General features: G+C 38.8%; 1 long non-coding RNA gene across 2 annotated transcripts in view; it reads right to left on the bottom strand.

Moving 5' to 3' along the window:
• Positions 1-11,492, bottom strand: part of LOC121080989 — a 187,416-nt gene extending 175,924 nt beyond the window's left edge. Inside the window, exon 1 of one of the 2 annotated variants that reach the window (XR_005825556.1) lies at positions 11,198-11,492. This is a non-coding gene — a long non-coding RNA (uncharacterized LOC121080989). Of the gene's footprint in view, positions 1-4,154; positions 4,348-11,197 lie in introns of those variants that run through there. The other variant, XR_005825555.1, reaches the window with a different exon arrangement.
• Between the last annotated feature and the right edge of the window lie 11,247 nt (positions 11,493-22,739).

The following is a 22,739-nucleotide window of genomic DNA, read 5'->3' as shown; positions in this document are numbered from 1 at the left end:
AAGACAAAATTACACAGCAAGCCAAAAGCTGTTTCATTAATAATATGACTTTGAAGCTTATTCTTTTCCCCTCTGGGCCAAATTGCATTGTACACTTTGTTTAAAAGTATAAACTAACATTTTGAGGATACTTTGAAGATATTCATTTGAACAGTGAGTTTTCATTCAACATTCCCACTTGCTCCTTTTGGTTTCCTCCTATCTCCAAATGTGATTTGATCTCACTTCTTTTTTCCTTTAGATTTCTTTCTTTCCTTTCTCTTTCTGCTACCCACATTCCTCACCTTTCGATCTGCTGAGTGATCTAACAGAACACACAGACATCACAGATATATGTTTATACTGTTTTAAGAAAATATAATACATTATTGTAGTGATGTGATTACATGCTTTTTCCCAAGACTTTTTTAACTCTTCAGGAGCACCCAGGAAGAAAACAAAAATCCTCCCATTTAAAAAGAAAAAAAAAAAAAAAAAAGAAAAAAAAATTGTTGCTGTTGATCATAACCTAGTTATTTATTTTTCAAGCTCTTGAATAATTTTTATATAGTGCATAGTTAATTCATACATTTAAATTGGCCATTGTAAATGAGAGAAGAAAAAATTCAGCACACTTTAGACTAAGCTAAATTCTTTTTCTTTTCTTGTGAACTCTAATTTTCTGGTTATATTTTTTGCTCTATATTTTTTGTATGAAGGACTACAACATAAAATCATAACAATGCAGTCACACCAATACAATCCTCTGTGAAGCCAAAGTATTTTAGATCTGTGAAACAGAGGTGTATCGAAATATTTGTTTCCAAGACAAGCAGTACCACACTCAAAGTCACTTAATGTTATCATTCAAATAATATTACACAGCAACAGCAACAGAAGGCCCTGTCAGATCCTCTGCTAATTTTGACCTGTACTTAATTCCCAAGTCTGCCATGAATTATTAAAAGCAAATACATGGGCCAGCTGCCCTACTGAGAAATGCTCATTCCTTTCTGGGGTTCTGTAGGACCTTTCCTGTCTGTTGTCTGCATGAAGAACCCACCACTTCTGCAGACTTAAGATGCGTCCAGTGGCTAAAGTGAGCACATTTTTTTGTGAGTGCCCTCATTCCCCCCCCCGCCCCCCCCCCCCCCCTTTTATTTTTTAGTGTTTTGTGATGGGGGGTTCTTCACACAACTGAAATCTGATACACAGACACACCAAAGGAAAAAACGCTTCTGCTGACTGCAAATGGCTTTAGAGTTAACTGCCTTCTTACAGGAGACTTTAATATGGGTACAAGGCAAGACACACCTGCAGTCTATACTCTACTCTGGTGCTCTACTGAGCAGACATAGTTTTGATATTTGTAAGCAAAATGTTTACAAAAATATTTTCCAAAACATGTTGGAGTTTCAATATAAATTATGTTTCTGATGTGAATACCCGAACTCACACTGAAAATTCACTGGCAAAGCATCAGACCTTCAAATTTAATGGGATTTTTAGTTCTTTTTCTAACATATTCCAAATTATGTAAAGCATTCCTTAATATCAATCTTACATTTAAGCAGACACACATGTATTTTATCTGCTTCGGCCAAACACCAATAGGCACAACTCAGCCAGTGGGACTCAAGGTAGGCACTATATAAAATCTTTAACTTGGGCTGTCTCTGCAGCAAAGTTAAGCTCCCTTGCATTTACAGAGAAAAGCTGCTGGCATGTTTTAAACAAGGATGCAAATCTGAGATTCTCTACTAAACAAGTAGAAAAACCTTTTCAAAGAGTTCTGAAAAAAAGTTATCTAGACTTCCTAACATGGATGTAAAATGTTGGAGTATTTAACATAATAGGAGATAAAAAGTTTATTTCAAGTAACATCAGTACAGTCAAGGAGGTGCTAAACTATGAATTAGGAAAGCATCTATACAAGAAGCAGTAAAATGTTCAGTGCAGGCTAATTCTGGCCTAATTAGCCTTCACACAACGTACCTATACTGCTTCTGGTATCAAACAGGTGTCCTAATGTGGACCTTCATGGGCCCAGCTCTTTGCTACAGATACCTCTCATACAACATCATATTGCAGCTATATTCCAGGATTTAATTCCTCCCTTGGCTCTTGACCTGCTCTGACTTGCCCAAGGTTATGTTTAAATTGTATGTATTTCCATGCTGTGCCTACCATCCTGTTTAGTTTATAATCTTGTAAGGGCCGGGACTGCCTTTTACTGCTTGTTTGAACAGCATCAAGCACAACAGGACTTTGATCCAGCCCGTAGGCATTGCTTGTGGTACGTTAGATTCCAAATATCACCTATAGAATTCAGTATCAATACAGTTTCAGTTCCTGGAAACTTGGTATAAATAGTATTGAAACAGTGCATGCACTCAGTACAGCACAGGACCAGTTTTCCAAGTTACTCCCCTAAAGATCACAGCAAACACAGTGCCATAATAAACTCACTTAAACTGGCAAGGTTTTTTCCATAGTCTCTCTTTTTTGTTGAGCACAGGAAAAGTAAAGTAGCAGCATTTAATGTCTCACCAAGTTATTTCCTTGTGCTTTGCATATGTCAGAGAAATTATGCTGAAACCAGCTTTTCATGTCTAAGAGAACTACTTTGGATTCCTCATTTCAGAAATATCATAGAACTAACAGTTTGCACTATAATTGCTGCCTCACTTAATGCATACCACCTCAGTCAAATTGATTTCACCGTGGTTTAGGTTTTATATTATAACAGTATACCTGACCACTAAGGTAAAGCTGGCAAAAGTTATCTCAAATATTACCAATGTCAGCAAAACACTTTTTAGTTTAACTTCATAAAGCCATTTAGAGGACTCAAACAGTTTGGTTTGCTGACCCACATCTAACAAAAATACTTTAGACAGTGTCACCACAATCTTGCATCATTCAATGCAATACAACATGAGACGTGCAATACTGCTAAAATTACATTCCTATTTTCTATTACAGGTTCAAAAAAGAATGTCTTTACCTATGCTAGCAAAAAATAATATTTTTACAGAGGTTTTACAAGGGCATTTTATATCCCCAGAAGCTATAATATTCATTAGAAAGTGCAAGTCAGCTGTCTGAAGAACATTTACTGTTTTAAAATTATTAAGCTAATAAGAAACATCATAGGCTTATATCCTGCTAGCAGAATGTACTTCTTGGTATAACACAAGCTATTTACCCACAAATGCTAACTCTGTTACACCACACAATGAAATTATATTTCCAGTAGAAAAACAAGCACTAGGGAAAGTTCTTTGCATGAACTAATGCATTTAAAGCAATGAATATGACCTTGTAGCATTTACTAGAGAGGTGTAGAGCACCAGTTTAGTAGCTTTCTGATTTCAATCTCATGTTCTATTGTTCTAAACCTGAGTTGCACAGAGGTAACACCCGACAATCTCAGGAAACCAACAAGGGAGTCACTGTGATAACTCTATCTGATTAAACCACAGATCCTGAACAGCATTTCCCACTGGTTTCTAATTCACTGTGAGTAGAATTTGTTTTTAAATGTGTGAACTCTAACATGCTGGCATTTCCCTTGCTACAAAAACAACCTCTACAAATTAAGGAAAGCATCATAGCACCATAAAAAAGAAAGTGGGGTGGGGGGAGGGTGTTACTTAAGCTTTGCTGTTGTTTAAAATACTAGATGTTAACACTGTGCTGCTTTTTAGTGGCATGTCTGTTCTTATTTAGAGAAGAAGCAGGGAGAGAGTGTGAAAAGAGTGGCTATTTTTTGTTTTACTGTAAGCTGAGAATTGTGTGCGTTTCTTCAATAGTTTTACTACAATTGCTAGTATACAACATACAAATGATATTAAAAAGTAAGATACACCACATGTATTGATTAAGCACAAATGAGGTGTAATGCAGCATCACTATATTTTATTATAGAAGAACAAAAATTATAGGGATCAAACACAGTCTGTTTCAGAAATGAATGAACCCCAAATGCACTGACCACATGCAACATCATGAAGCTATTTTAACACTAGCAAGAGAAAAGCTGCCAAGTTAACTTACCTGACTTCACATAGCACAGAATCTCAGACAGAACTGCTAGTGAACTACTTCCTAAACACAAGCATTCTTGTTTACGATGTGTAATTAACAGAGTAGAAAAAGTCAAAATTACTCACAGAGTCCTGAAGATGCAATAGCAAACTATCTAAGACAGGAAATTCCAGTGCAATAAAACAAGTAAGAATAAACATGCACAAAGTCAGGAACTGACAGGCCTCTGGATTACTGCAACTGTAGGAATCATGCTCATGCATGCTGGGCTATAATTTATGAAACGGAGTCCAGGAAACAACCAATTGCTTAGCTCCTCCTAACAAGTCCAACTGGCTATGAAAAGCTGGAAGTGCTGCACAGAACAATGAAGAGGAGCTATCCCACATAGTAATCTGCTTATCTGGGATTGCCTTCTCTGTAGAGGGAGGGAAGCATGTAACAAGGAGAGAGGAAAAAAGAAAAATCACAGCTTGTTTGTTGAAACTTCAGAGCAAATTTCAATCAACAGGCAAATCTTCCACTGTAGTTAGATGGCTAGTACTATAGTCAAACATTCATAGCATCAGCTAAAACCTTTCAGAAGACCATAATCCTCCTCAGTAGAGATTTTTTTCATATTATTGACAGAAAGCTATGCAAACTGGATTTATATCTCCTATGTAATTGTTTCAGTGCTCTCCTGCTCTTCATTTAAATAAAATGTTATTGCTTAGTGTGAAAAATCCTTCCATAAAAGCTGATTATTTTCAGATCACAGGTGGCTGTTCAGTGCATTAATGAGCAGCTCTTCCTCAGAAGACATCTGCATGGTCCTAGGGTTTAAGACCATCATTTACCAGAAAGATTTGAAGAGGAACAAGAAAGTGTGTCTTCAATTAATAATAAAAAAAAGAAAACTTTAAACAATCTGGAACAGACCAGGATTTACACACTAGACTACATGAGATCAAAGTTGTCCTCCCTGGGAAATTCCATTGTTTTGAAATGTTGGTTTGACCAATTTCAAACTAGGATCACTTTGATGTTTTCGGCTAAATAACATTCCTGAAGTGCTTCAGACTAACAGAAAGCATTTTTTTCTCAATTCTGGTTTATTTATACAAATTTATAAAATAAAATGTATAGTTTAATTAAAAGTACATAGGAATCTGTCAAGATAACAGATTTTGACCTTACAGAACTATCTTCCTGTAAACATGCCCACTGAATTTTCCACATTGATAAATTTCTATTACTGAAAAAAGAAGTAAGAAACAAACTTTAATACATAAAAATGCTACAATTTTTTAAAAGAGCTGTTAACCTATTTATGCAGAAATCCTAGTAATATTGAATGAAAACATAGATACTTTGAGGTGAGTTTGCATGAATTCTACAAGGATGGAAATCACATAGGTTTGGCTGCTTTATCTTTAAATCCTTTTTGCATATGGTTATTCTTCACATTCCTTCCCTTTTCTCCTTCCTCTTGTAATCCGTGCTTTAATACATTCTAAAATCTCCTTTGCAAAATGTATTTTATAAAACCTGTTTCACTCTTTGCTGTCACGACACTCATACTCAACAGCTTCTACTGATACTTTGCAGCTTTAGATACTTTCCCAAAAGGCAGTTAGTAGCTGCAAATGACCTCGTGGACCACCTTGTCCTGCTGGGCATCATTACTTGAATTAGCGAAACTAAAGCCTTTAATTTCAGGAATCAGGTCTTCTTGCATACCTAAACAGTCTTCACCCCAGGTCTAGGTTCTATCCCTACATGTAGTAATCACCAGCTATTTTAGCACTGCAGCCTTTAAAATGGCTCTTAATGAAAAATTACTATGCAAAAAGAAAAGCATGTGCTAAACATCAGCAGTTTATAACACACACTCAAAGTGATATTCACTTCTCTTGATTCCATTAAGTAGAAGAAATTCTCAATTGCCCACAGATTTCTAAGCAACAGATAAAAGGAATAACTTTATTCAAAGATTCTACAATTCCACAATGACTGAAGAACAGTCACCTTCAAAGAAGAGCATTTGCTAACCAAAGGGAGAAATGGAAGTGGTAGGATACATAAAAATAGAACATAAAAATATACTTTAAAAGGGGTAATATTACAAAATTAACCTAAAAATTTGAAAATATTCCAGTCATACCTATGGGATGCATACAAAAATCTTCAGTTATTGATATCCATTGGCAACCTTGTCACCAGCCCATACACTATTTGACAAATACTAGAAAGAAAAACAATGGCTTCATAGACAAGGAATTTGAATTCACTACCTTTGCAAGGCATGTCTCCAAACTGAAAAAGGAAATTGTATAAATTTACATTTCAGCTTCCTGCTGCCATAACATAAGGAAAATAAAGCAATTACCAGCTGGTCTTTTTCCACAGCGACTGACAAATAGCCTCCTCAAACAAAGACCGTTTGCTAATGAAAGAAAATAAATATATATACACTCATGCTAAGGTGTTTTTTTCCAACTAATTCAAATAAGGTGCTGCCTTTCACCCCAAAATAGGCTTTACAGTCCTCCCTTCCACCCCACCATCCACTGAGACTATGACAGGCTCTGTAGGTAGTAGGGAGAACGTTTCCCCCATCTCCCTGTCAAAAACATCCTTCTTATATGTTCGGGGGGGGTTATGACTTTAAATGTGAAGGTTAAATTATGAACGTGAAGTTGCTAGCTCTAGCTCTCTCAACAAAGAAACCTACAGCTCTCAGCTACACCCTCTTAGAGTGGCAGTCTCCAGTTTTTCTCCTCAAGATCACAAAAAGCATTAGCTCCTATCATTATACATATACATAGATATATATGTATACATGAACGTACATAGCCTGACACCCACATTCAGTGTTTCGAAAAGAAAATCTGTTGCAATACCATAATAAATTGGTACCATTCCCTTATTTGCTGTAAAACTCTGGACAGTATCACATTGCCAGCTTACTATAGTTTAGTTTAAAGCCAAATAATTTACTGCTATAAAATCCACAGTAAAGAAAAGCCTTCACTGAATAACTGGAATGTCTGAGCTAAAGCAATACAGTTAACTCTTCAGTACTTAAGATATCATATCCCTGGCATTTCATTTTTTTTCTACCTTGTTACATTATTCATCTCCATAATAGGAGTTTTCTGCATGTAATTCATTCTTTCTGTACTAGGCTTTTTTTCAGAACTCCTTGATTTATTGTGTTTCTGGGTTTGGCTCACTGGTATGTACTTCACATCTACTAATAAATTCAGCAACCTTAAAAGTATTGCAATCTTCTGCCAGTAACAATTTCTTTTTAAATGGGTCACTGACAAATTATTTTGCTTTGTCAATATTTGAAATACTTCTGTATGCTAAAAACTTTTTAAACACTGTAGCATACAGCCTAAAAGGAAAACATACCAAGCAGGAGCTTCAGCACCTGCCTGCCTGGAGGTTAGTCTTTCTGGCAGACTGAAGGAGAATCCCATTTTCATACGTGAAAGTGCCTATGCACAGTAGGCTCTGAATATTTACCTGATTGGAAGAGGCAGGCACAGCCTAGGTATGAGTGAGGCAGCTGGGTCTGTGGAAAAGTGCTAATGGCGGGTGCTTACCTCCTCATCTCTCCTTAGCTAAAGTGGGATCTGTGAAAAAAGGGGTACTTCTGTCAGTGGCAATTGTTCAAAAGAATGCAAGATTAAATTGCATTCCTATATATTTCAATTTTCTTAGCATGCTTCCAACCCCATTGTGTATTATGCTGCTCATCCCTTAGGTTTCACATTGATTTATTCCTGCAGTTCCAAGAGTGTCTTGTAGATGACCAGATACGTATGAGCTGAAACATCTGCAGATTTACTTGATCCTGCAGAACGTATTTGTGCTTAACTTTCCTAGGATTACTTGCAATCCATGAAGTTCATACAGAGGTGATTGTTACCAGTTTCTCTGTATGGGCTAATTGTATAAGCAGCATCTACAAAATCACACCTTGCAATGCACACACGCAAAATATATGGAAGGAAAGGCATACTGCTATTACACCTAGCCCTAAAAACAGCAGGGAAATTCTGCACACTAGGACAGCATTGAAAATAGCAGATATGAATAATGGAACCAGAGATCTGCAGGCAGGCTACAGATCAGAAAAATTCTGGCTGTTTACTCATTTGATGAATTAGCACGTATAATCCACTACTGAATGTTACATAAGAACAAGGTTTCTCTGATAATATTAGGAAACAAGCACTGTGTGTCGAATGACTTGAGGTATAAACAAACATACAATGGTTTAATAAACAAGTTTTTCATGTGGCCAGATGCTGACTTTATTTTATACAGCAGCAATGCCAAGAAATACCAGATCATAAAAGATAATTGTACTCTGTATGATAATTTTGTGAAGGAAATCTTTTGAACAGTACACAAAGAAACATGGAAAATATGTGGGGAATAGAACATATGATCCATGAATACACATCCTACGTCAGAAGCAGAAAGACATCATCCAGCATGTAACTATATAATGATTTAGCAAAACAATATGTAAAAGAATCTGAAACTCCTGCTTACAGTAAACAAGAACAACCTCTAGTTCAGGTTACATTGTGTACTACAAAAACCAAGCCGAAGAAACATTGTATGCATAGCAGATTATGGTGTTTTGTTTTGGGTTGGTTTTGTAGTTGTTTTTTGGGGGGGAGAAGGTAGGGGGCAGGGGAAATCCTCTCTGCATATATTCATTTAGGAACCCAAGGATTCGTCTGTCCTGCTGGTTCAGATGCACATGAGCAAGTTCAGACAGTGCTAAACTCACTACTAGATGCACAGTTAACTGGCAACTTCAATACGAAAGCAACCTAAGCAATGTTTATAGCTAATCAGTTCTGCGTGGCAGAAGAACAGTGTTGTACAGTCTGGCTGTATTACTTGCACACCTTAGTTTGTTAGCCTGCACAAAATTATACTGTATTATATGCATGCTTGTATTGTGCTCAGGACGGAGATGCTTCAAGACCCCAAAGAACTTCTAAGCTAACTTGATATTTAGTAAATATTCTTATTTCAGTAGCTAGAATAACTACTTATTATTGATTTTGTTAATAGAACAGTTGCACAAAGCCAGGCTGAAAATTAACTGAGCCCAGTATCCTAAATTTGAAAGTAAGCTATATGGAATGTTTAGTGGAAGACATGCTCACCTCCACCAAAAACAACAACAACAACAACAACAACAACAACAACAAAACCCAAGGCAAAAAAGAGAAAAGGAAAAGAGAGAGAGAGAAAAAACCTATAGGCTTTAGTTTTAATGTCCCTTGACTTTTAATAAAGCCTGGAGGGTTTGACTGGGATGTAGAATTTATTTCACATACAAAGAAAGGAATAATACATAGTCTATACAGCACTTAATAAAAAATATGGGAGTGTAGAATTCCTCTCACTTTAAGACATTGCAAGAGAGAAACAGTATTAAACAATTTTTCCCATGATCACTCTGGAATGGAATCCAGTCTTCCAAGTCTTACCCCAGGATTTAAGCCACAAGATACCCATTTCCATCACTATTTACTGCAGCAAGTTACAGCTTATAAACTATCTATGAGGCAGTAAGGTTGTATAAACTGTATGACTGAAACATCCTACATACGCAGAATAAACTTTATGATATCAAAACTGTATTACCTATATCCCAGACCAGCAATGATGAAAGACTGTTAAATCTCACTGGTCCTCTGGAAAGCAGAGTCACATTTAGACTAAGGAGAGACTGAATCCAAGGGAAAGCAGTCCACCCACACTGGCTGCTTGATGAAGGGAGATGTGTAACAGAATTGTTCCAGAAAGAGAAGATAGGGGGACATCATTAAGAGTCTCAGTAAATAGAGGGCTATAGAGGAATGTATAGATTTTCACAGATACACAGGAAGCTTGATCCAAGAGAAAGGATCACAAGAGAAAAACATATGAAAACAAATGTTTTTACTTGCACATACTCTGTCTCTCACAGAGTTAGGAAATTCAGATGAAGAGATGGAAGAGAAACTCCATGATCTAGAGAACTCATTTTCATCAGAAGGGGCTCCTTTTCTCTATAATAACTATAAACATCCGGTCAGAAATGATGAAACTGTCTCCAAAAGCCTAAGGCAGCATGTCTTTAAAAGAGTGATAAACCTTATGCTCAGACAAATGCCAGATAAGCTAAGAAATCAGCCAACTGAATTTCAGCACTTAGCGGACCCAATGTGTTTGCAGCCCTGTTAATAAACCTAGTACGTATCCAGCCCTACAATGCTTCCATTTTCTTGCTTCCAGTCAAGTCTGATTGTATTAAAACTTGTTTGCATTGAGAACCGAAGCACTAGAAAGTTTAAAAATGGCAGCTCTACAGTTGCACACAAAATTGATACATTCAGTCCCAGCAGCAAGAAAGTTTGGAGTCCTTTGAGACAGACAGCAACTGTGTTAGAAACTAGCTATAGAACTATAAAACCTGGCATTTTCAACTTCTGAACACTAAATTTCAGAAACAGTGTAATATTTTGCACAGGATTTGCAGGGGAGGCTTTTCTGGAGGGGAGAAAAATGATATGTATGTAGCTTCCGAGGCTTATACTGAGAAAAACAGTATGCATTATAATATCTGCCATTCTAAACTTTCAGTGATGGCTGGGAGGAGCTGATAGCTGCCAGCCCACAGAGCAGACTAAGCCCTGAAGCATACAGATACCATTTAAAGGCATTACTTACAAGCCCAGGAACCTGGTAGCCTGCTGGTGTGGATGTATCACTGGGGCCAAGTGGCTCTCAAGCAATGAGTACTGAAGAATGAACCTTCCCATTATCTCTCTCCCTATCTTAACCTGGGAGCATCAAGCTTTCCTTTCACTGCTCCCAGCTAGGAAAATTAAACATTCAAACTCTTCGTTGCATCTTGGTCTCCTATAAATAGAACCAGGTACAAAACAGAGTGGGGAAGATTTCCTGCCTAGTGCAATTCCCAGAGGTGCTGTGAGTCAGGAGATCCATGCAGAGTGATATCAACACCAGAAAAACCCCAGGCACTTTTTGAGACCCCCACCAAGTCACGGGGAGACAGAAGGGAGAAGTGCAAAGCTGTCAGGAAGAAATTAAAGTTACAATGTCAAGGGAGAAGAGGAAATAAAACCAGCCTACAGTTTACCTTTTTTGGGGGCCCCACAAGTTCAGTGGTGGTGATGGATCTGTGTGGGGCTGGACTCTTGCCCTGATCTTCCCTCTCACCCCCTCTGGCAGTCTCAGATGTTCTTAGTGAAGCAGCAGCTGTCACTCTGGCAGCAGCAGTGTGAGCCCGGCTGAGTTCATATGTGCAGTTATTTTAGCACATTCTCTTTTTCTTTCTTCTCAGAAAAAATGCTGGCAATTTAATGCTTTGGATAACTCAGCTGAACCTGGATAGGATTTGACTGGGTTGAGAAAAAAAACACCCTAAACAACACAGTTCTTTCAGTCCTGGTATTCCTTTTTCTCAAATGACTGTTCTGAACAAGGGAGATTTAAGAGGAAGAGCTTTCTGGTGAGAAGTATTAAGCAATCAAGTCATAAGCAGAGCAGGTCCCATTTTGGGTTGCAAAATGCCAACTGAAATTGTCTTAAGAACATGAAATAGTTTTTTAAGAACTGTCAGTGCCATCTCCAGACCACAATCAAATTGTATAAGCCTGTAACAAGGGAAAAACCATGCTGGATCTTGCTTTCACCCTCTCTCCTCTTTGCTCTTCTCGTAGCAAGCAATAGCCTGAAAGCTGAGTCATGGCTTCAGTCACATTTCTGCCTAATTCATCCATCTCTAAAGTCACAGTCTATCCACTGTCTAGACATAGAACATCCACAGACTTTTCTGAGGAGAGGTTTTCCATTTTATACAAAACATGTAATGGTTGGAGAGGACCTTAATATCCTATGTCCTCTTACCCTTATTCCAAAGAGAGGCCATATCTTTTTGTCTTCATAAATAAGCTCTAATAAATCCATGAGTATGATCACCTTGAGCACTGTGCGCAGTTCTGGGCCCCCTGGTTCAAGCAGCACGTGAAGGTCTTTGAATGCGTCCAGGGGCGGGCGGCAAGGCTGCTGGGGGGGCGGGAAGGCGCGTCCTGCGAGGGGCGGCTGGGGGCTCTGGGTCGGTCTGGTGGCAGAGGGGAGGCCGAGGGGCGCCCTCATGGCTCCTGCAGCTTCCTGAGGGGGCACGTGGGGCGGGGGGTGCTGAGCTCTTCCTGCTGCTGCCCCCGGGCCGGGCGCGGGGCATGGGGCAAAGCTGCGCTGGGGAGGTTTAGGCTGGGCATTAGGGAGCGTTTCTGTACCCGGAGGGTGGTCACACACGGGAAGAGGCTTCCTAGAGGCGACCGATGCCCCGCGCCTGTCGGGGTTTGAGAGGCATTTGGAGAATGTCCGTAACAACGTGCTTCAGCTGTTGCTCAGCCCTGAAGTGGTCAGGCAGCTGGGACAGGTGATCCTTGTAGGCCCCTTACAACTGAGATAGTCTATTCTGTTCTATACTAGAGGGCAAGGGCTTTGAAACTGTGTTGCACTGAAACATCACTAGCAATGGACAGTCATGGGGTAAGAATGGTCACACATATCAAACCTAATGTTCACAGAGTCTGGGATCCTCTTTCACACTGGCAAGAAGACAATGCCAATGAAAAGAGCAAAATATAAAAACCACCTCTCCAGAATGCACTTGCAAACTTCAGCAAGCTGTGGATCAACAATGCACTAAGCCAAAGCTGGCATTATGGCTTATAAAAATTTCCAATTAATTCTTTTTTTCAGTTAATTTATCCAGCCAAATTTTGAACCAGCAGAAGCCTTCAGCATTTATTGCTAGAAATAAGTCCACAGCTTAACTACAGAGCCTTCAAAAACCACATCCTTTGGATCCCAGTGCAATACTTCCCCCTAGGTTCATTTGAGGATTCCAAGTTTTGAAATCCAATTTGAAAATGCAACAAACAATTGTTCCTTATTCTTCTCTCTCTCATTATATTTAGACATCATTTTTACACCTCCACCATCTACTGTCCAGGCTGAAGTTTGCTGACCTGTTTGTTCGTTTCTCATGAGGTATGCCTGTCAATATTCTCTGTGTGGCTATACCACCAGCTTCTGCTTTGGTGTAACACTATTCTTTCTATAGAAAATTGCTATATACCTATACTGACAGCAAGTGTCCTACCTGTTAAAGAACTGCCACCTCTCATACTCTGTGCGGAACTGAAAGAAACTTGTCTCAAAGGGGGAAACTTCCACTTTCTCCTATAATAACAAAATACCAGAAAAGCCTTTTACTGCACTGTATGTCTGAGAATTCTTGATGTATACTAGAAGCCCAAAAATATGAATCGTGGACAAAAGGACATTTATTTCCAGCTGAAGGTCACTTTCAGTTAATTCCATTTATTTCCCATTTTAAGCTTGGATTAATTTGAAAGCTTCATCATTATTTTTAATATTGTTGCTGAATATGACCTTTTAGTAGTTATTAATTTTCAGTACTTTTATTATTTTTTCCTGTTAGCATAAGTTGCTTTGGCAGGCAAGGCAGCAGGTTTAATAGTTGTCTTCCTCGTGCTGTCAGTTTTTCAACCACCCTTGTGAACACCTTTGTTTTTAAAGGTTATTAAATTCATCAAAGGTTATTAAGTTTCTGGATTCAGTGTCGTTCATTTTTACAGACAGTACACTTGCTAAACTCCTGGAAAAGTGTTATATTCTCTGAGATTTACTTACATCATTGTTGGAACTGAAATCTCTTCATCTCATTTGAGAGACAGAATAATGACTACTTTTGTTTTATTGTCACATGCAACGAGAACTTGACCTTAGTATTTGAGCACGTGTTAAGTGGGAGAAATTATTCTTCAGGGCATCTGTGTAATCAGGCTCTAAATGAAATCTGAAACTTTAGCAGTAAGGGAAACCATTGTCTATGTCTTGTATTAAACCTTTAACCCCATTTCACATCCCAATGCATAAACTGTTTGGCAGCAGATACCAAAAGAGCAGGACCAGTTTGATCTTTATAGGGTGAGGTGAGTGAAAGAATTACTAGTTCCGACTCCATTAGTGGAAGTTAAAGAGTACATAAGTTGAGACACATGAAAACCTTTTCCATTTCACATAATTAATACCAGGCATTCAACACAATTTAAGACCATAAATTCACACACATTCATTAAAATAATCTAAGCTGTTTTCTAAGAATCAGCTGCCACTTCAAGTAATTCTCTGGTCTTTAAGACAGAGGTTGACCTGTTTAAGATGACATCTTTCCATTGCAAGTTTCATCTTCTAGGTAAATATACATCAACATTTTTTCTTTTCTTCCTCAAAAAAATTATGACATGTTTGGAATTGTTATCATTTCCTTATGCACATTTAGCTTCATGTGATAAAAGTGCTTGAGACATTCCTGTGAAATTGTTGCTCTTTATGCTATGCCAGATCTCTGAAGCAAAGCTGAAACACTCTAGAAGAAAAAGTATACATTCTAATTTAATGATGTCATTCTCCTTGTAGTATTGTTACAACTGGAGAAAAGGAAGAAATCTTTATTTTCATAAGTTATCGTAATACCAATAAAATTTTGGGTTATTTTTTTTTAAATGATTGCATACTGAGACATTCCTCTCAACCCATCACATATCTAAAAATTTGAGAATTATGTAGCAAATAATTTTTTGTATTGGCAAAGCAAAATGACCTGACCTCCAGGCTGAAAATATATGACTTAATCAAGTCCCCAAGATTTAAAAGCAGTTTGAGTCCTGCAGCTGTTATTTACATACAGATATTTAGTGAGTGAATGTGAAGAAGCAACAGACTAAAAATCAGATCCTGTGTAAAGCTGTAAACCAGCCAAAGCCTTAAAGTGGCCTTTTAGGTGATCTAAAGTTTCTGAATGGATTAGGTTTGCATGACAAGGTTTTGGTAGTAGGGTGGTTAGAGGGGTGTCTTCTGTGAGAAGCTGCCAGAAACTTCCCCTATGCCTGACAGAGCCAGTGCCAGCTGGCACCAAGAGGGACCCGCCACTGGCCAAGGCTGAGCTCGTCAGTGATGGTGGTCACACCTCTGGGATGATAAATGTAAAAAGGGGAAATAACTGCTGTGCAACAGCAACCAGGAGAGGGGAGTGAGACTGTGTGAGAGCAACAACCCTGCTGACCCCCAGGTCAGTGCAGAAGGGCAGGAGGTGCTCCAGGCACCAGAGCAATGATTCTCCAGCAGCCTGTGGTGAAGACCATGGTGAGGGAGGCTGTGTCCCTGCAGGCCATGGAGGTCCATGTTGGAGCAGATATCCATCTGCAGCCCATGGAGCACCCCACCCCAGAGCATGTGGATGCCTGAAGGAAGCTGTGACCCCACAGGAAGCTTACACTGGAGCAGATTCCTGGCAGGACCTGTGGCCCCATGGAAAGAGGAGCCCAGGCTGGAACAGGTTTGCTGGGGCTTGTGACCCCACAGGCACCCACACTGGAGCTGTTCCTGAAGGGCTGCAGCCCATGGGAGGGACTCACATGGGAGAAGTTCATGGAGAGCTGTCTCCTGTGGAAGGGAGCCCACACTGCAGCAGGGGAGGATTCTGAAGAGCCTCCCTCTGAGGAGGAAGGAGTGGCAGAGACAACCTGTGATGAACTGACTGTAACCCCCATTCCACGTCCCACTGCGGAGGAGGAGGTAGAGAAAATCAGACGTAAAGTTGAGCCTAGCATGAAGAGGGAGAGGTGTGAAAGGTGTTTTAAGATTTGGTTTTCTTTCTCATTATACTACTCTGATTTGACTGGTAACAGATAGAATGAATTTCCCCAACTCAAGTCTGTTTTACCCATGACAGTAATGGCTGAGTGATCTCCCTGTCCTTATCTTGACCCACCAGCCTTTCATTATATTTTCTCTCCCCTGTCCAGTTGAGGAGGACAGTGATAGAGTGGCTTTGGTGGGCACCTGGCATACATCTCCACCACACTGGAGAACTACATAAAGCAACAGAGAGTAACATATCATGAAGATTATTCACATAAACTGAGCAGCAGCTATACATGGCCTTGCTACCAAAAGATTGGTTCTTTGTATTTCCTCCTAACAGAGGAAACATGCTACATACACGGAGACACAAAATAATATAGGATACTGTAGTTTCTACAGTCTTAAATGAGAAGTGTACATACTACTCTATGAATGTTAATTATCTTATCCTATCTAAACATGGATTTGAGTGATCACTGAAATGCTCAACTGTCTGTGGCCTGTTTTGTATAGCAGCAAGAGAAAACAGAAGAATGTTACTATAGTCTCCTTAAAAATAAATGGATATGCAGAATGCCACTCAACTACCCTTAGGCAGTGCCTGAAGCACTTTGGCTACAGTACCTGCAGCATCTGTGGGACTAGATAAGAGTCCTTAGTAACCTGACCACTCAAACTGAGTGTTTTAATTAAATGCAGAATTTATGATATTTTTTTAAATTCACTATCTGCCACGATGAAAGCTACTGAAATTTGGAACACGTATTCAAAAGCTTAGTCTATATCCTCCCTGTCTTCAGGCATTCATATTTTTGTTCTAAAAAATCAAACTGTTCCAAAACACTCCCTAGAAATGCCTTAGAGTCCTGTCGTCTGCTAATTGTTTTTCAGCTTATTTTCCATTAAGCCACAAACATTCGTACAGAAACAGAACAGTACTTGTAAATAGCCAGATAATTATTTAGGTAGACTAGATATATCAAGCTGCATATAGTAGTAGGCTGTACCTTTTCAGTCATTTTACTTATGTATGTCCCTAACTTATGTATGTTTCTAGATCCTGGGGGTGAGGGGGCAGTGGGGGTGGATGGTGTGGAAGAGCATAAAAGAAGGGTCACGTTATAAGAAACACATAGAAAAGAAATCAATATATAAGAAGTCTATAGAAATCACACAGAAAAACTGTATGATCTAGGTTTTCAAAGATTCACATGTCACACAGATGTGTTTGACTAGTCAAGATGTGACAAATGGGTAGTCTTAGGCAACCAGTGCCCACCCCTTAAGCTTACAGGAACAATGCCATATATTTGAAAAACTCAAATACTCCGACCACTTTCAAAAAACATGGTTTCCAGAAGAAGACATTTAAGTCGCTGTTCTGTGTTTCAAAGAAAGCTACATTTACAGAGCAAACCGATAAATACAGCTGAACCACATTAAATTTTGTGGTAGTTTGTGAAAAGTATCCAAGTTATCTGATGAATTTCATATTAGGGTTCAAAACAGTTGACAGTTCACTGGAGGCCATGTTGTTCGTGCAGTATATTACAAGCCACAGGTGAGGGCTTGCAGAACATCCACAGGGACCTCCCAACATATTCTCTCAGCAAGGAAAGCAAGCTTATCATCCCATCCCAGTGGAGAGCAGTATGTTACTGTGCCAGCTGCGTTCTATAGGCTCAGCCAGTCATGAGCCAGAAACAGCTGGTGGTCATATCTATGCATCCTAAAAAGCTAACATTTCTACAACTTAATGAAATAATTGGCACAAAACATGTAGGCTGCCAGGTGTCAGAAAGAATGCAGAGTTGCTTATAGAAAAGAACAGAGTAAGCACTGAAAGTCATAGTACCACTTTATTTTCAATTCTCTGGTCACTCCATAGCCAAGAGGATACAAAATAAGTGGGAAATGACTACCAAAGTGTTTAGAGGTGCTGAGAACCCTTCATATAAAAAGCAGTTAAGAGAAATTATGACATAAGCTCCCTTTGGAAAACAGAAAATATATGTCTCAAGTAAAACCAGAACCAGTGGACGTGTACTGAAATTAAGAGGCAACAAACTGACAAAAATTTGTTTTGTGATTTGTTATTACATATTCAAAGTAAGTACATAAAGATATATAAATATCAATAGTTATACTATGTCCAAAGTCAAAATTTGCACGTCTTTCCATTTTTCATGTTCAGGAAAATGGCCCTTCAGGCTATATCCAGGTAAGGAACAGATTGCCTCTACAGATATACCACAATGTAATGAATAGGATTGGGAGTCCCTTTGAAAATACCTTTCATTTCTGGTGCTGAATAGTAACTTTTTTCATCAGCATTACCTGTCCTCTTAAAAAAACTACGCAAGATCAGCAGTGTTAATATGCTTCTTGGTATTTATATGAGATGAATGCTGTAACCTTTTTGGGTGTCACAATGGAACAGCACTAATTCTTTTCCTCTTTAAAAAAAAACGTTGTTCAAGTCACTTGACAACAAAAACATTAGACAGCCTGTATTCTAGCCAAATGACCTTTAAAATTTGTTTAACTATCAAGCACTTTTTAATAAGTATGGATTTGGCACTAGGCACATTCTTGCATAATTCCTGTTTTCATAATACATACTATGGAGTTCAGGAGCTATTAAAGAAAAATAAAAAGAAAAAAACTCAACCACTCTACAAAGTAGCCTTTGTCAATAGCTGAACCACAGCTTTCCAGTTATTGAGTTTCCTGTGTTCCACCTTAATGCCAGCAAACATCAGCACAAATGAGCCCTTCATTCCCCCAGGCTAACAATGAGCTGGAGAAGGTAACACTCTTCTGAACCTACTGTCTGTTCCCTCAAAAGGACTTCACAGCTTAAACTTGTATTGCCCTGCTAAGCCAGTGTGAGTATGCATTGGAGATAGAGTTTGGGAGATCACAAACCCCTAGGTGATTAATAACGTAGGTCATCTAAATAGATACTTACTTATACTTATTTTTATTTATAAATAAAAAAATATTCTATTAAAATTATCTACAAACTTCATAGACATGTAAATGCCTTTATTGAGTTTATTTGTCAATATATTGACTGCTGCAGAATCTATAAAGATCTGATGTGAGACACATCTGATATTTAATTTTACTAATGAGCAGTGCAATAGCAAGGGAGAAAGACATGTTTCATTAGAGGAAGGACCCCAGCTAGTCCAGTATAGAAGGCAACACCTAACCTAATTAAAACAATTTTTGCCTTAATTAAGGAGAAGAGCTGATTGTCTCCTGAACAAGGAAAACTAAGATGAGTTTCAGGAAGCAAGACTAAAAGTTTATAACTTTTCAAGTACTACTCCATACTGAATTTAAGATTCTGACTGAAAATCCACAACCCCTTTGTATTTTTCATAGTTAACTTTTTCTATTAGTATAATAAGTAAGTGGCTCCTAATTTCTAACCCAGAATTATTTGAATTCAGTTTCTCTTTACTTTAGGCTGTTATGTTTCACCTTGTACACAATGAGGCTTCTATTACTAAAATTTCTCTCTTTGTAATGAGGAAGTCACCCTTAAAGTACTCAGAATATTACGCAGATCTTTGTTAGGGATATCATTACAAACTATAGCAGTAAACCAACAGAACATGTCCTGTAGGAAGCATGACATTTAGGCACTGTAGATGAAAATTCTCAGCTTGTATATAATACAGAAGACAAGATTTTTTTGAAGCTTCAGCTCAAAGAATGTACACTCAAACCTTTTGGAGAAGCTACCTAAGTTGAAGTCAATCAATCTGTAACTGTGTAAACATGACAGCCCCTACCTATGACAGTTTGTGGGGATTCCCAAGTCTGCTTGCCAAGAAAGGAGTTAAACAAGGCAACATTTAGGAAACTGTTATAAGGGAATAGTCAATAAAGACAAAAGTGTTCACAGAAAAAACAGGGAGGGTGAAATAATTCAAGAGATTGCAGTCAAAGAAGCAAAGACTGATTTGGCTTTTAAGATGGGGGAAGCAAAGAATCCGTGGCGTGGCAGCGGAACAATAGGCTTGTCATAAGGAGAGAGGTGTGGCATGTTAAGGCTGATGCGAGTAGCTGTAGCTGATGTAAGTTTAGCCTGGAAGAAGTATGGATCTCACTGGTGTAAGGCTCTGGGGTAAAGCTTACCTATTAAACTGAAAGAAATGAAGCTGGAAACAGAACTCATGCTTTGCAAGAGGCGTGGTGCAAGCTTGGCACATACCAGAGGGCTGGCAGCCCTGCAAAGGCAATTGCAGCTTGCTGCATGGTGCCAAGTCAGTGAGATTCACGGGCAACTGCTCCAAGCAAAGGAAAACCAATGTCTCAGTGAAAACCCAAAGGATGATTAATGTGAGGCACTTCAAGCGTTATTAGCAGTATATGTGTAACATAAAAGAACCATTACGCTTTTTTACCATCTAGGGCAATGCCTCTGAAGAACTTCAAGCAGCATCAGGACAGCCTGCAATGCAGCAAAATTATTGTTTTCCCAGCCCTAAATCTAAGTGCCAGGCCTCAAAGATACAGTAGCCCTCTAGAAAGAGCACAGTAAATTCAAAGCTACCCTAAAGGAAGAAAATAGAACAAAACAGAATTCCAAACATAAGGTGTTTCAGTAGCATTGAACAGACTAGAACTACACTAAATATCAGAAACTTTCCAAGATCCTCCCAAAACACAGGCAGTGAAATGGGCTCACTGACAGAAGGATCATCAGGGTCTGAGAGGGAAAGAAAACTTGTAATAGGGTGTGTAAAAAAAAGAAAATAAAGATCCACAATACTAACAGATTGCATCAGCTTTAGTAATAATATAGCATACTTTAAAGAACAACTAAAGCACTAAAGTATATGGACAAATCTCATGCAGTTTATTATTCACATACAGATCATTCCAGTGATTTCATTAACAAAAAAAAAAAAAAAAAAGAAACATAAAACAATGTTATGTCACATAGTTTGAACTCCTACCTGTAATAAAATATCATCCTCATACATTCCCTGAAAAAGGATGGCAATCAGAAGCTGAATTGATTTTTGTTTGTTTACAAGTATTTGTAACAACCAGGTACAATTATAGGTCTTAAAATCTTTAGAGCTTTTTGAATAAAGAATTTAATGCCCTGGTTGAGATTCCAGGAACATGCCATGTATTATCTACATGATAGCATATCAATGTTCCATATCTTTTATGAGGCAGCTGTGGAATAACAGCAAAATATGCCCACATGTTTCCCACAGACACCAATAGACAGCTATGAAAAATAAATGGTGACAAAGTTCCTAATTTAATGTACCAGTTTGTACCTCCCAAGAATATAATAAAAAAAATTACTTCACAAAACCAGCTGGCAGTTAGGACCTATTATGCTCTTGAAGCAATCTCAGGAAACGTCAGCCCTACTACTACTCTGAGGAGTCCCAAAATGGAGTTCAAAATAATGTGTATCTCTGCTTACGGAGGCATTGCAGATGCAGAAGCTTACCCATCGGTCTCTTTCTTGAAAGCCACAGCAGTTAATCACAATTTAAACTAAATAAGGAACTAATGAAGCACAGTATGGTGAAGCAGGCATCCTTGCAGAAAATGTTGCCTACAATATATAGAAAGGGAAATACTAACAGGACTAAAAGCATTCTTGACAACATCTTTATTTCAATTTTCTTATGTTCTTTAGGTAGGGAAATGCATGTGATACTGGTGAGACCATAGCAAGTTTGCAACAGTGGAGATATGCCTCTCATCCTGAAAGGTAATACTGAACCATTCATAGTTCCAGCTTTGTTCCTGAAGATGCATAATGTTTTTTTGATTTCTCTCTTCAAGTAAACTTGCAAGGGGTTTTCTGAATACAACACACTATGTGGTTCTATTATTGCTTATTATAAATTAACAATCCTTTAAAAACTTTTCTGAAAGATCCTTTCCTGCCTCTTGAGCACATGTTAGCTTTCAGCATTTCTTCCCAGAGAACTGCTGGACACCTTTTCCTCCCACAGTTTTATATTTCATTTTGGCAAAGATAGGAACACGTACTCAGTAGAAAACAACTCGGCCAGCTGCAAGATTTCAAAGCAGTCTATGGAAAGGGGTAAAAGACAACAGGCTTTCCTCTTCCCTGGTAAACCTCTAGCTACCCACACATAGCCATCTCCACTTTCCAAGCCTTCTCTTAAGTTTTTCATTAAGTAAAAAGAATATTAGACTCAGCTAGTCTCATTACAGAATCTTTCTGATTACCCTCTTGTGTCTTGTGATTTTAATTTCTGTTGTTCATGTGTTCATGTGTAAAGCTGAATGAAGCCATCTTTATCTTGTAGCTTTACATTGTGTAATAAAGGAGGCCCCAAGAAAACTGGTTGATGTTCACAGATGACCTCCTCCAAATGTGCCCAGGTGGCCAAGAAGGCCAACAGCATCCTGGTCTGTATGCAAAACAACGTGGCCAGCAGGACTGGGGAAGTGATTGTCCCCCTGTACTTGACATTGGTATGTCTGCACCTCAGATGCTGTGTTCAGTTTTGGGCTCCTCATTACAAGAAATAATTGAGGTGCTGGGGTGTGTCCAGAGAAGGGCAACAAAGCTGGTGAGGGGCCTAGAGAACAGGACCTATGAGAGGCAGCTGAGGGAACTGGGGTTGTTTAGCCTGGGGAAAAGGAGGCTCAGGGGAGACCTTATCGCTTCTACAACTACCTTAAAAGAGGTTGTAGCAAAGTGAGCGTTGGTCTCTTCTCCCAAGTAAGAAGTGATAGGACAAGAAGAAACAGCCTCAAGTTGCACCGGGGTAGATTGGATATTAGGAAAAAAAAAATCACCTAAAAGGTTGTCAAGCTTTGGAACAGGCTACCCAGGGAAGTGGTTGAGTCACCAGCCCCAGAGGTATTTAAAAGACGTGTAGATGTGGTGCTTAGGGGCATGATTTAGTGGTGGA

This window comes from Falco naumanni, chromosome Z, assembly GCF_017639655.2.
Source record: "Falco naumanni isolate bFalNau1 chromosome Z, bFalNau1.pat, whole genome shotgun sequence".
Taxonomy (NCBI): Eukaryota; Metazoa; Chordata; class Aves; order Falconiformes; family Falconidae; genus Falco; species Falco naumanni.
This window is presented reverse-complemented; position numbering and strand designations above follow the sequence as displayed.